The 12,298-nt window shown below is 56.5% G+C and overlaps 1 protein-coding gene across 2 annotated transcripts in view; it reads left to right on the top strand.

Moving 5' to 3' along the window:
- TNS1 (tensin 1) overlaps positions 1–12,298 on the top strand; it is a 231,048-nt gene that overhangs the window by 93,090 nt on the left and 125,660 nt on the right. The window contains exon 1 of one of the 2 annotated variants that reach the window (XM_007451429.1): positions 625–757. The exons of the other annotated variant lie outside the window; for it this stretch is intronic. The gene's annotated coding sequence lies outside the window, so the exon portion shown is untranslated. Of the gene's footprint in view, positions 1–624; positions 758–12,298 lie in introns of those variants that run through there. 2 annotated transcript variants of the gene reach the window in all.

A 12,298-nucleotide genomic window follows, 5' to 3' on the forward strand; every position in this document is an offset into this window, starting at 1 on the left:
AAAGGCCAGGATTGTTACCCCCATTTTGACAGAAATAAAAAAAAAAAAAAAAAAACAGGCTCAGAAATGAGATTTTAGGTCTCCAGTCACAAAATGAGTTGGAAACAGCATAAGGCAGAGCGGTTTACAAAAGTTGGGAGTTGCTATTATTACTATTGTCTCACCAACCATCCTTCTCCATCCAGTAGCCCTTGGGCCACTTCTCTGTAGCTGTGTCTCTTCCATGGGGTCCTGGACCTCTTGGCATCCTGCCCCCTCTGCTCCGCAAGCCCTCTGTCCCTCCCTTCAGGTCCCCTGGGAGGCTGCTGGGCTGGCGGCCGAAGCGGGGGTGGGGGGGGGCACCCTTCTTGGCATGCCTTGTTTCAGACATACGGGCCCTGCCGCCCAGCGGGCCGAGCTGGGAGCTGGACGTGAATGCCCTGGCTGAGTGCTTCAGGGGTTAAAGGAGGCGGCGGACAGACTGCTGGCCGGCTCCGGGAAGGGGGAAGGAGGAGGCGGTGCGCTGATAGCCTGCCCGCCTCCACTGCCAGGGGAGGGAGCCTGGCGAGCTGCACCCTCGCTCAGTTCCCAGCAGGGGCCCTGGGACCTGCTCTGCCCCCTGCGCCAGCTCCCTGCCTGGACACAAGGCTCACTCACGCCCTCCTCTCAGCAACTAGCTTCTTGCCAGCCACAGCTGCTGCCCCATCACTGCCCACCGCTGCCCCCCGTCCTGTGAGCCCAGACACCCATCCCACCCGGTGGCTCCTCTGCCGGAAAGGTGAGTGTGGGGTGTGTGTGTGTGTGTGTGTGTGTGTGTGTGTGGCGGGCTGCCGGCACTGGTGCTGTGAGGACCACCAGTGGGGCATAAATTAGAGGGGAGAGGTCAGTCTGCCTGGTCACGTGCCTCTGGGCCAGGTAGCCCCTCCAGGCCAACATGTCAGTCCCCTGCCGCCGTCAGTGTCTGGTTCTGGCAGGGATGTCTGGGGCGCGGTTGTCCCTGCTCGGAGAGAGACCAGTCGCAAGGAGTTTTGTTTGCTGGGGAAGTTGCTGGTGTCAGTGGCTGCTTAAGACCGAGGCCAGCAGGGACGAGTGGGGAGGGACACACTGAGCAAGGCAGGGGGGAGGTTGGGGCATTTAGTCTCCAGGGTCCCTTCCCTTGCCTGCGTGCTGTCGCAGGGCTGCCTGGGGGCGAGGACCGCGACACAGGCATGGGCAGTTTTTCCTCTCCATTTCTTGCCCTGCCACGGGCGGGAGCTGTTACTGAGCACCTTCTTGCTCCTTGGGGCTCTTCTTGCTTCCGCGCCTCGTCTCCCAGGGGCAGCCACGTCTGCGAATGAGGGTCTGGCAGGCTCAAAAAGGTTTCACACTTCATCCCCCTCAGCGTGGGTCCGAGCTCCCTTGCCCATGGGCACAGCCTGGCATGAGTGCCCCCTGCCGCCCTCCCCCAGCCAGCAGCTCCGACTCCCTTCTCACCCCTCTGGGTAGAGATAGCTAATCCAGGCGGTTAATGAACAGACACAACGCAGCTGCCTTTCACCCCCTGCTCCTCCCTCTCTCCCCACCGTTCTCTCCTGCCCTGACCCTCGGTCATGCCTGCCACCCCTTGCCAAGCCCAAGCACCCATACAGAGCTAACCTCAGTGTCTGCCCCCTACCCCCAGTTCAGGACCAGGGCCAGGACTGCCTCTCCAGATGTTTTTAGGTTGGGCACTCTCTTAGAAGAGGAAACTGGGAGGGTGGTGACCGAGGGGTGACCAAGAGAAGCCCGCTGTGCTCCCAAGCTGGGCTCCCTGCAGGGGGGTGGGATGGGATTAGGGGGGACGGGATGGGTGCTGGGTAGGGGAGGAGCTGGCTTGGGGAGGGCAGAACAGGCGGTTGTGGAGTGAGGCTTAGAGGGGCAGCTGGAGGTGAGGGTTCTAGAGCCTTTGGGGACAGGGGCTTCTCTTCTGGGAGCCCCAGCGTTCCTTCCATGTGGCAGAGCCAAGCCAGGGGTTTGGGAGGGTGTGGGGGGAGTACCCTTTTTCCTCGAGTCTCTGCTGGGCCCCTTCCTGCAGCTGCCTGGGTCGGGTGGGGACCACTGTGGCTCAGACTTGGCCTTAAGTTGCTCCCACCCCTGCCAGCTGGCGGCTACTCCAGTCTCCCCCACCCTCGCTCTCCCCCAGGACCTCAAAGCTTGCTAAGGCTAAGGCACCCTCTGCCCTGACCCCTCTGGCCTAGGAGAGTAGGAGGGAGGACCTGGACCTGGCTCTGGAGTGGGGAGCTGGCTGGGACAGCTCTCAATGGGATCAGTGCTGGGATCTCAGTGTGGGGTTGGCCTTGACTCTGCTGCCCGCAGAGGGCAGGGAGTGGAGACAGTGGGCCAGGGCCTAGGAGGGTCTCTCAGCCAGTCTAATAGGACTGGGAGCCAGAACTTTGAACTGAGAATTCTTGGGTGGCGGAGGAGGCAACCTGGGAACCTCTGCTTCCAAATCCTTGGCCTTGAACCCTTCTGGCTCTCCTTCCTGATCCTTCACCCCATGCTTCATCCTTCACTTCCCTCAAAGCCCCAGTTCAGAATCTCCCATGGGAGCTGCGGTGTCCAGAACTGTAAACACAGGGAGCTGGTGGCCAGGTTGGAGGGGAGCCGGGGTGGGGTGCAGAGGAGCTCAGAGAGGAGGTTACTCTTTGGTGACCATCTTCTCATTGCTGATGGACTGTGGCTGAAGCTTTGGAGTTTGGGAACTCTCAGTGCCCTGCTTCTACTGAAGCAAGAGTAGGAAGCAAAGGGGCAGAATGGATTTTAGTTTGGTCAAGGAAGCTCAGCTCGGTTTAACGAAGGGCTTCCTAACAAGCCTGGCGGGTCAGCAGGAGAAAGGGCTGCCTTGTAAGGTAGTGAGCTTCCCGTCTGGGGGTGGGGACTTCAGACAGAACTGGACAGCAGCTTGGAAGGATTCCTGAGTTGGGATGTGGTTAGAAGGGATGACCTTGAAGGTCTCTTGGGATGCTGAGGTCCTGGGATTCTTAGAGTCGGGGAATTCTCTGACACCCGGATCAGGGAGCAGGAAGGCAGTGGCCTCTGGCCTGGGGTGTGGGCACAGGCAGGACCTCTCAGGGTCCTTCTGCGCCCTGCCAACGCTCTGCCCTCACACCCATAGCTCACTGCCCCACTAGGTCTGCTTCCTGCGAGGATTTTGAGTTTCTTCCGATTCCTCTTGTCCCACTGTTTGCCTTGCCCGGCTGGTTAACCCCACAAGGGCTGGAGCAGACCTGTGGGCTCAGGGCACGGTGTAGGATGGAGGGGAGCCCTGCTCCCCTGCAGTCAGAGCCCACATCCCGCCCTGAGGTGCTAACTGGGGGCAGTAGGCAAGGAGGGGGGGGCTGTGCTCTGAAGGTGGGCAGCTTGAGCCCCTGTCCAGTTTGCCCCCCAAAAGGGGCCTCCCCAGCCTGCCTGGAAATGGTAGGCAGCGGAGCCAAGATCTGAGATGGGAAAAACACAGGGGCTGCACTTCTCTGAGCCTTGGTTTCCGAATTTGTAAAATAATACAGAGTAGTCAGGGCAGCTAGAGGTGGTTTGTGTAACTAACTGCTGGGGGTGCTAGCCAAGGGCGTAGTTCTGGTGCCTCTCTGGAGTGTGGGAGGAGCCGGCCACCTGCTCCCCGCCACTGGCCTCTCCAGACCTGTTTTCCAAGGTTGGGGTGGGGTGGGGGCTTGAGGGCAGAGAGGGGAGGCAGGGTAGGGGTGGGGTTCAAGATTTCTGAGCATCAAACCCTGGGAGACTTGGGCTTCCCTTGATGGGGTGTCAAGGTGGGCTTCTGGGGTGGGCTCTGGACCCACACTGGATGTCCCAGCCTGCCTCTCTCTGCAGCCCCTCCTCTCTGGATGCCCTGGGAGCCCTTTTCTCCTTAGTGGAGAGAGCGAAGGAGTAGGGTCCTGGTTTCAGCTGGGGATGAAGTCCCTTCTGATGTCTAACTTCAGTACCTGGGGACCAGATGAAGCTGCTCAGTTAGGATGTTTCTTCCTCTGGTGTGACAGGGACCCAATTGGAGGGGCAGGAAGGTGAGATGCTGAGTGTGCCCTTGAGCCTGGAGAAGTCAGGGTCGGAGCTGAGGTGGCCAGCAAAGGGTTTCAGGTGCAGCTGCTCCGGCTTCTTGGCTTATTTCTGGGGCCTTGAGTCTCTTTCACCCCAGAAAGGGAAACTGAGGCCCAGTCGAGGGATATGTATCGAAGGGGGCAGAGGAAAGCTCTCCCAGTTACTCGACTGAAAAAAAGCGAATCAGAAATGGGTTGGTGCTGCAGGAGGGAGGGAGGGATTTGGGGAGGCTGGAGGGACTTTTATCCCCAGCACCCGCCGCCCATGGCCCCGGTCTTGGCTTCCAAAGCTATTAGGCGTGCAGAGGTGTGGGCACCAGCAAGCTGGAACGAGGGTGGTGGCGGGGGGCAGGGCTGCCAGTCCTGTGGGCCACGCCGCCCCCCCACTGGGTGCCCCCTCTATTATGCATAGTCACATGCAGCCCTCCCCTCCTTCCTTCTCGCCAATCACCTGAAACACTTTCCCATGGTGGGGGGTGGGGCCGCAGAAGGTGCAGCTGGGTCCCTGGCCTGCCTCTAGCAAGGTTGGTGACCTTGGCCATCTTCCTACTTGTGCACACCTCGGTTTCCCTCAGGGAGGGTGGTTGGTGTCTGTGGGGTGTGGGGTGGTAGGTGGGCCCGAGGCCGTCCCTGGCGCTGCCAGTCCCAGTCCATCCTCCAGGGTTAGTCTGGGCTCTCTAATCCCTGCCTTTTTAGGGCTGCAAGCCTGTAGCTCAGGCCTGCGTGTTCCAGGAAGCAGAGAGGAACTGGCCCAGAAGGGCTGTGTCCTGGGGAGCTGATGGGGCATGAGGGGCTACAGGAGGGCCCAAGTGGAATCCTTTCTGCCATTATGGGGCGGGGGTCCCAGGCCTAGGTCAGGTCCCCCAGGAGACTTCCTAGGCCTTCTCCAGCAGAGAATATGGGACCCCTCGGTTTTCCTAGCCCTTGCAAGCTTCCTGTGCGCTCACCTGTCTTCTAGATGGATTACAAGCCCCTTGAGGGCATGCCTGTGCCTCCCTGGTGATCCTTGCTGTGCCTGGCACAGTGTTGCTTAGCATGAATCAACTGACTAATGAGGGGCAGACGGGTGAGAATTTTAAACAGTTTAAAAAATTTTTAAAAAATTTTATCCTTTAATGCAATTTTTAAAGGTTATGTTCCATGTACAGTTATTACAAAATATTGGCTATATTCCCTGTGTTGTACAGTACATCCTTGTAGCCTAATAGTTTGTACCTTCCACTCCCCTACCCTTATATCCCCCCACCCCCACCCTGCCACTGGTAACCACTAGTTTGTTCTATCTGTGAGTCTGCTTCTTTTTTTGTCATGTTCACTTGTTTGTTGTATTTTTCAGATTTCACATATAAGTGATATACAGTATTTGTCTTTCCCTGTCTGACTTATTTCACTTAGCATAATGCCCTTGACAGTTTTAATAATAATTTCTGCCTCATAGTGTGGTTGTGAGATCAGATGAGTTAGTTCACTGAAAACACTTTGAACAGTGCCTGGCACATAGTAAGTGCTCAATAAATGTTAGCAATTATTCTTATTGCTATTATTATAATTATTACTGGTGGTGGCGGTGGTGGTGATGCATCCCGCGGCATGTGGGATCTTCCCGGACCACGGCTCGAACCCATGTGCCCTGCATTGGCAGATGGATTCTTAACCACTGCGTCACCAGGGAAGTCCTAACCTGCATCCCTCTTGCTGCAACTTTAGTTTAGTCCCTTATTGGTAGGAGGTGGGGGAGAACCATGCCCAGCCTTTCCTGCATGCCTCAGAGCTGGGAGCTTTGACCCCGTGGTGGCAGGGACAGGCTCCTGGCCACACTCCCTCATGATCTGAGGCCTCTCTGGGGTATCTCTCTTCCCTTCCTCAGCCCCTGCTCACCTCTGCCCCATTGCTAGGCCATTGCCCATCTAGAGGAGGGGCTTACCTTTGACCCTTGACCTTGACCAGACCTGAGTAGTCAACTGGTCTCTGACAACCATTTATGCGGAGCAGCCTGTGGGTTCAGCATGGGGCTTGTTGCTAGGGGGGCGTTGCCCGGGGGCAGACAGAGGGCTTCAGGGGACGCATAAGGGAGGGTTTCTGCCCTGGGGTCCCTGTGGCCTAGGGCAGTGGGAGAGCAGGGCTCCTGCTCTGTCCCTGGACTCTGGACCAATCCCTTCCCTTGCAGGGCCTGGTGTCCTCACCTGTAGGATGGAGGGCTGGAGAGATGCTGGGCTGGAAGAATCTGCGAGTCCATTTCCCTGCCGGAGCCTCCCCCAGTCCCAGGCTGTGAACTTCACCTTGCATTGACCTTGCTTCCCTCCCCACCCCACCCCCGCCACCTCTGGCAGTCGCTGGCAGGAAGTCCTGCTGATTAGGGCCCTAATCACCAGCTGAGACTCCCAGAAACAGCGGAGCTGGTAGAGCAGAGAGGGGCCACCAGGCCAGGAAGGGGGAAGTTGCCCCCACCCAGGGTGACATGGGCTGGGGTGTTGGCTGTGACTAGGGGGCACTAGATGCCTGCTTGGGATTGGGGGTCAGCTCCTTGGGCTGGGGCGGTGCCCGGACACCCACCGTCAGGGCCGTGTGGCAGCGGCTGAGTGCAGCTGGGCACACTTAAAAGCCTTTTTGGTCACCTACCCCCTACCACGCAAGGTGCCAGGGGTATGTATGGGCTGGGAAGGCCAGGGAGACATGGTCTAGTAGGAAACAAAGGGGAGGAGACAGAGGGTTTCTGCAACGTGCAGTGGGGGCATCAAGCAAGAAGGAGTGCACACGAGCTGGTGGAATGGAGAAAACTTTGGAGAAGAGGTGCCATTTGAGATGGGTTTTGAAGGTTGAGAAGGAGTTCGGCAGGAAGGAGAAGGGACAAAGGCTTCTTCAGGCACAGGGGAAGGCACGCACAAAGGCGCAGTGGCACGCATGTAACGATGGATAAAATAATGGCTCCAGGCCTGTGTCAGAGTCGGACAGGCTTAGGTGTCCCTCCCACCTCTGCTGCTTACTAGCTGTATGACCTTGGGCTGAGCCTCAGTGTCTGCATCTGTAAAATGGGGTTAATATGCAATCTTATAGAGTTATGGTGGGATGAAATGAGATTGTACTTGTGAAGTGCCTACTTGTGAAGCTCAGTGTTTGCCACAGGCCAAGCCCACAGAAAGTGGTTTGTGTGGGAAAGGCTGGCTTCGTGGGAGCCTGGAGGTGTTGCTTGGGGTCCGGCTGTGGGGGATTTTCTGGGAGAGGGAAGCAGCAGAGGGCCTTCACGTAGGAGAAACACAAAGAGGGTTTTACTTAGGAAGGTGATTTGGGTAGCTGTGAAGGCTGTACTGAGCCAGGGAGACTGGGGACAGGCCACAAGTCCAATCTCCTGGAGTCCCCGGGCTGGGAAACCCTCTCCTGAGTCACTTCACGCCTCTGGGCTTCCTTACCACGTGCTGTCCTCCTCTCCTGGATCAGGAGGCTGGAGATGCCCTGAGATCTCCTTCCTGGAAGACCTTGCAGGACAGAAGAGAGCCCTCCTTGGCAAGGCTTCACACATGAAGGGATGGACGACCGCAGCAGGAGGGAATGAGGGTAGACTGCGGGCAGCTCCCATTTCTAAGGAATCAAGGGACTTCTTTGGGGGGCTGTTCTTCACCACCTGCCCGGCACCCAGTAGGTGCTTACTATTTGTTGAATGAATGCATGAACAAGGGTGTCCCCTGGTCAGTGCGGAGGCAGGGGGTGCCCAGCCTGACTGTAAGTGGCCTGGTTAGTGTCTGGACAGGGGCTGCCCATCCGTAGCCAAGAGGAATGTTGAGTGTTGCAGAGGCCAGGTGCTCAGCAACTGCATGGATGAGGGAGCGGAGATTTCAGGAGCTTTAACTTCCCGGAGTGAGGTCCTATCACAAGGGCAGTGTGGCATGGGGGTCACGATCACAGACTCTGCAGCCGCGCTGTCTGGGTTTGAATCCTGACCCCACCTCTCGCAGGCTGTGTGACTGCCGGCAACTTACCTAACCTGCCGGTGCTTGAGTTTATTCAGCTGTAAAATGTGGGAACCAGAAAGAACCGTGTCTTCTGGACATACCGCATGACCTTTGGTTATTATTACTGCTCTTGTTATTACCGTTGTGGATGCAGAGGGAGAGAGCTGGGCAGGGGCTTCTTGGCAGGGATGAGAGCAGCTGCCCAGAGGTGGGTGGGAGAGCGCTAGCGATAGAGGGAGGCTTTGAAGAGTCCTCGGTGCCTTGTGAGCTGCCTCCTCGGACACCACACGTGGTGCTGCCTCTGCTGTGGCCAGCTGAGCCGAGCTGAGCGTGGGAGCGGAGGCAGCAGCCAGGCCTGGATTCCAGGCTGGAGCCCTGGGAGACAGGGGCGAGCCAGGGCGAGGGGTAGGGGAGGAGAGGTGAGCAGAGAGGAGGCCAGGACTCTCCCTAGTCCCCAGCTGGGACCCCAGGAATTCCTTCCATCATCTCTTGCCAGAGGGCCTGGCCTTTTAGCTCCAGGGCCTTCAGAAGGCCTGTGGTCCATCTCCCTGCTTCCTGGGCAGACTGTTTCTGATGCCCCTTCACTGTTAGAAAGTGATTACTCTATACTAACCATCATCTGGCTGCAACTCCTTTCTTCCCTCTTCAGCTCGCCTTCAGCTCTCCCACCGCCAGTGTTGTGGAATGAGCAGCTGCTTTGCAACACGGGAGAGTGAGGGTAGACCTCAGTGCCCTGCCTGGACTTGGGGCAGGGGGAGGGGATTAGCTGGAGGGACTGGTGGCAGCGGGGCTCGGGTGGCCTGTTTCTAGTCCCCTTTGGCACTGAGTGACCTTGGGAAAAGCACTTCCCCTCTCTGGGCTTCAGTTTCCTCGTTTGTGAGATGAGAAGGTGGAGTTAGGAGAGCTCTTGCTAATTCTGATCACTGATGAAATTCTGCAAGTCCATGGATCTTTCTGAACAGGGAGGCTCTTGCTCTTGGGGCTCTTGGAAGAGTTGTCCACCATGGACGTGGGGGCCCTGGAGGGTCTTTACACATCTACTGGGAAGCCTGCTGAGATGCTGAGGAGGTCCCTTCCAGCCCTGGGACTGGAAGATTCTTTGCTCAGTGACCTCTCCTCCAGCTCCATTTCTTAGAACAGAGCGGAGGGCAGCAGCTGTCAGAGTTGAATGGGCCAGAGTTTCTGGGTCTCTGTCCCAGTGACTCAGGTGGGGATGTGCTGGCGGGATTTGAGCTGGTGAAGTGAGGGGGGGAACTGGGCAGATCTGCCAGCTCCCCCTTGGCCACGCTTAGGGGACGGAGTGGGAGTAAGTGATGTGCTGAGCAGTGGACGTGCAGAGAGGAGTGAGTAACAGTTGTGAGTAATGGCTCAGTGTCTCTGCCGGGCAGGTGGCTCTTAGACTGTACAGAGCTGTCTGGGGCTCCGGAAATGCTCCCTGGAGGCCAAGCCACTGAGTCACGGCGGCAGCCTGAGCTTTGCTGCCACTGCCCTCCTTAGGAGTTCGGAGTCCAGCCCCAGCCCCTCCCCCCATCTATACCGCCACACCCCCTAGGCCCCATAGCTGGCCTGTTTGGTCCTCTAAGTGCCCTAGTGACTTGGATTGCCTGAAGGAGTATAGATTTTGTATTCTGGCTGTCCTGGGTTTGAGTCCCAGCTCAACTGCTCATAACCGAGTGGTCTTGGGCAACTTACTTTTCTTGTTGAGTTTCAGTGGCCTCATCTGGAAAAAGGGAGTATTGCCTGTTGTGCATATTGTTGAACGGGTTAAATGTGGTGCTATGTCTGATGTACACAGTACACGGTAGGTATTCAAATAAAATGGTTGTCCCACAAGCCCTAGACTCTGTTTTGCTTCTCCTCACCACCTCCACCTCTAAAATTCCTGCTTCCGCGCCTTCTTCCCATAATTTTCAGGATGCTTATCCTCCAATTAGATCTACCCCATCGTTCGTGCACATGCCGTCCTGTTTCTGCCACCTCCTACCCAGCTTCCGTCTGTGTACCTTACCCCCTCACCTGCTCTAGCAGAAGGATGGGCAAGGCTCAGGTGGCCCGGGTGAGTCCAAGGGGAATTTGTCACTTGTCCGGCTGCAGTGGGTGGTGAGGCTCCTGTGGGCACCTCACATCCCCCACCTCTGCTGGTTCACGCTCTCCCCTCCGCACTGTCTGCCCACATGGGTCATTTCCCCATCTGGCTTTCTGAAATCAGCTGAGCTCAGGGCCATGCAGACTGCCCCTGCTAGTAGGTGTGCTGGCCGTGCTGCTGTGTTCCCATCTGTGTGGCTCTGCTTGGGGCGGGGCGGGGAGGGAGCGCCAGGGAGTGACTTTGCATCTGCACCTGGCAGTGGTCCTGTGGTGTGTGTGCGCGCGCACACACTCTGCGTGTGCCTCGGGGCGTCTGAGCTGTGTGTGTGCCGTGTCTCTGGGTCACTGGGCCTCTATCTGATGTGAGCTCTCTCTCCTGTCCAATTAAAATCTGCCTGTTTTCCCAGCCAGATAAAGCCAGGCCTTCCGTTGCCTCTCCCTCCACCCCCTCTTCCCTCCAGACCTGGTTTAGGATGTGTGCATCTTGGAGGGCCTCCCCGGGAACAAGGAAACATTGCAGAGGGGTGGATATGCGTCAGATGGAGCTGAACAATGCCGGTGACAGCCAGGCCGCTGGCCTTCAGTGCTGGCCTGGCTTCAAGTCTCTGCTGCTGGCTAATTGGGATCGAGAGGGGGCTTCCTGCAGCTCAGCCACAGATGGATTTAAAGGAGCTACCTGGAGGTGGGCTTGCCCTGCCCTGCCCTGGGGACCTCCTGTTCCTGGGGCTCCTGGTGCAGTCCATCAGAACAGATGGGGTTCCAGGACACCAGCCCTTGACAGGCGCTAATTGTGCGGAACAGTCACACTAACTCCTCCTGTCGCTGCCGTCTGTGGCCCAGGAGTTTTCTACATGAGTGAATTTGCAGATAATTGAAGCTTAGGCCACATAAGAGTCGAAAGCTCCAAAGATAAAAAGGTGAATTGCTTTGATGGGAATCTTTTGCATTGTATTATACTGCTCCGAGCTCTGACTTAAGGCAGACAGGACCTTCCTCTCATTCTGTTATTGTTCCTCAGTTTTTTCCTCTGTAAAGTGGGCATATGAACAGAACCTACCTCACAGGGTTCAAGTGAGGATTACATGAGTTGAGACACATCCAATGCACATAGTATGCCCCGTACAGTTTGTGACCCTGTAAATGAAGGCGCTGAGGCATGGAGAGGTGCAAGAACTGCATCCGGCTCAAATAGAAGGGAGCTAACGTTTTCCAAGCATGTGCTATGTTCCAGACATTTTTACTCATGTCATCTCAGTCAACTTTATTTTGTCCTCCCAACCACTCTGCAAAGTAGGTCTCCTTATCCCCAGTCTACAGATGAGGAAACTGAGACTCGGGGAGGTTCAATAAGGTCTCAATAGCCGGCCTATGGCAAATGGGTATTTGAGCCCAGGCCTAACCTAATCCAGGGCTTTTCTAATCCTATCTCTTGTCTTTTGGTTGGAAACTCATGATCCCTCAGTGTGTTCAGGAATTTGGAAATGAGGCTCCACAAGCAGAAGGTGTTATGATCTTTCAGAATTGAACCCGCTCGCAGTTACCATGTTTGGGTTAGGTTCAGAGCGGTTTGGAGTCAGGTGATGAGACAAAATGACCTTTAGGGGTCTAGGGAACTCAAGAGCACAGATGGACTTTGAGAACACAGAATTTTTCTCCTGTTTGCTTTTCTTTTGGCAAGACTTAAATCTTTAAAAAAGGAGGTAGGTAGGCATCAGGAAGGCCTTCCTGATAGCATCAGCATAGGGCAGTGATGCAGGCAGCATAGGGAGGCTGAAGAACCAAAAAAACTTCAGGGAATTTCTTCAAATTCAAGGTGTCTTCTCTCCACCGCCCCCCCCCCCCCTTTAATATTTCTGAACTTGGAATGCATCTTACGGTTGAAGTGTGTACAATACATTTCGGGTAGCATTTCCTCCTCAAAAGCTCTTGTCCAGTTGATGGTGCCCCAGACAATCAATGGTATCTTTGAGATTAGGAAACAGAGCCGTGAGCACCTGTGGTTTGCAAGGCCTCTTGCAGATGTGGAAGGGAGAGAGAGCTGCAGGCCATTGCCCTGCCCTTAGAGCTGACTATGGCCGAGTTTAAGAAAGCAAGAGGAACCTCTGATGTCTGTGTGGGTTTGAGGGTGGCCCCTAGCCCTGGAATTCTGTCTGGGGCCCCGCTCAGCCCGTCTTCTCCTCCACCCCCTGCCCCAGCCCCCTCCACCAGGGCCCCTGGTGT

The sequence above is a fragment of the Lipotes vexillifer genome, unplaced genomic scaffold (genome assembly GCF_000442215.2).
Source record: "Lipotes vexillifer unplaced genomic scaffold, Lipotes_vexillifer_v1.1 scaffold1145, whole genome shotgun sequence".
In the NCBI taxonomy this organism is placed as follows: domain Eukaryota; kingdom Metazoa; phylum Chordata; class Mammalia; order Artiodactyla; family Lipotidae; genus Lipotes; species Lipotes vexillifer.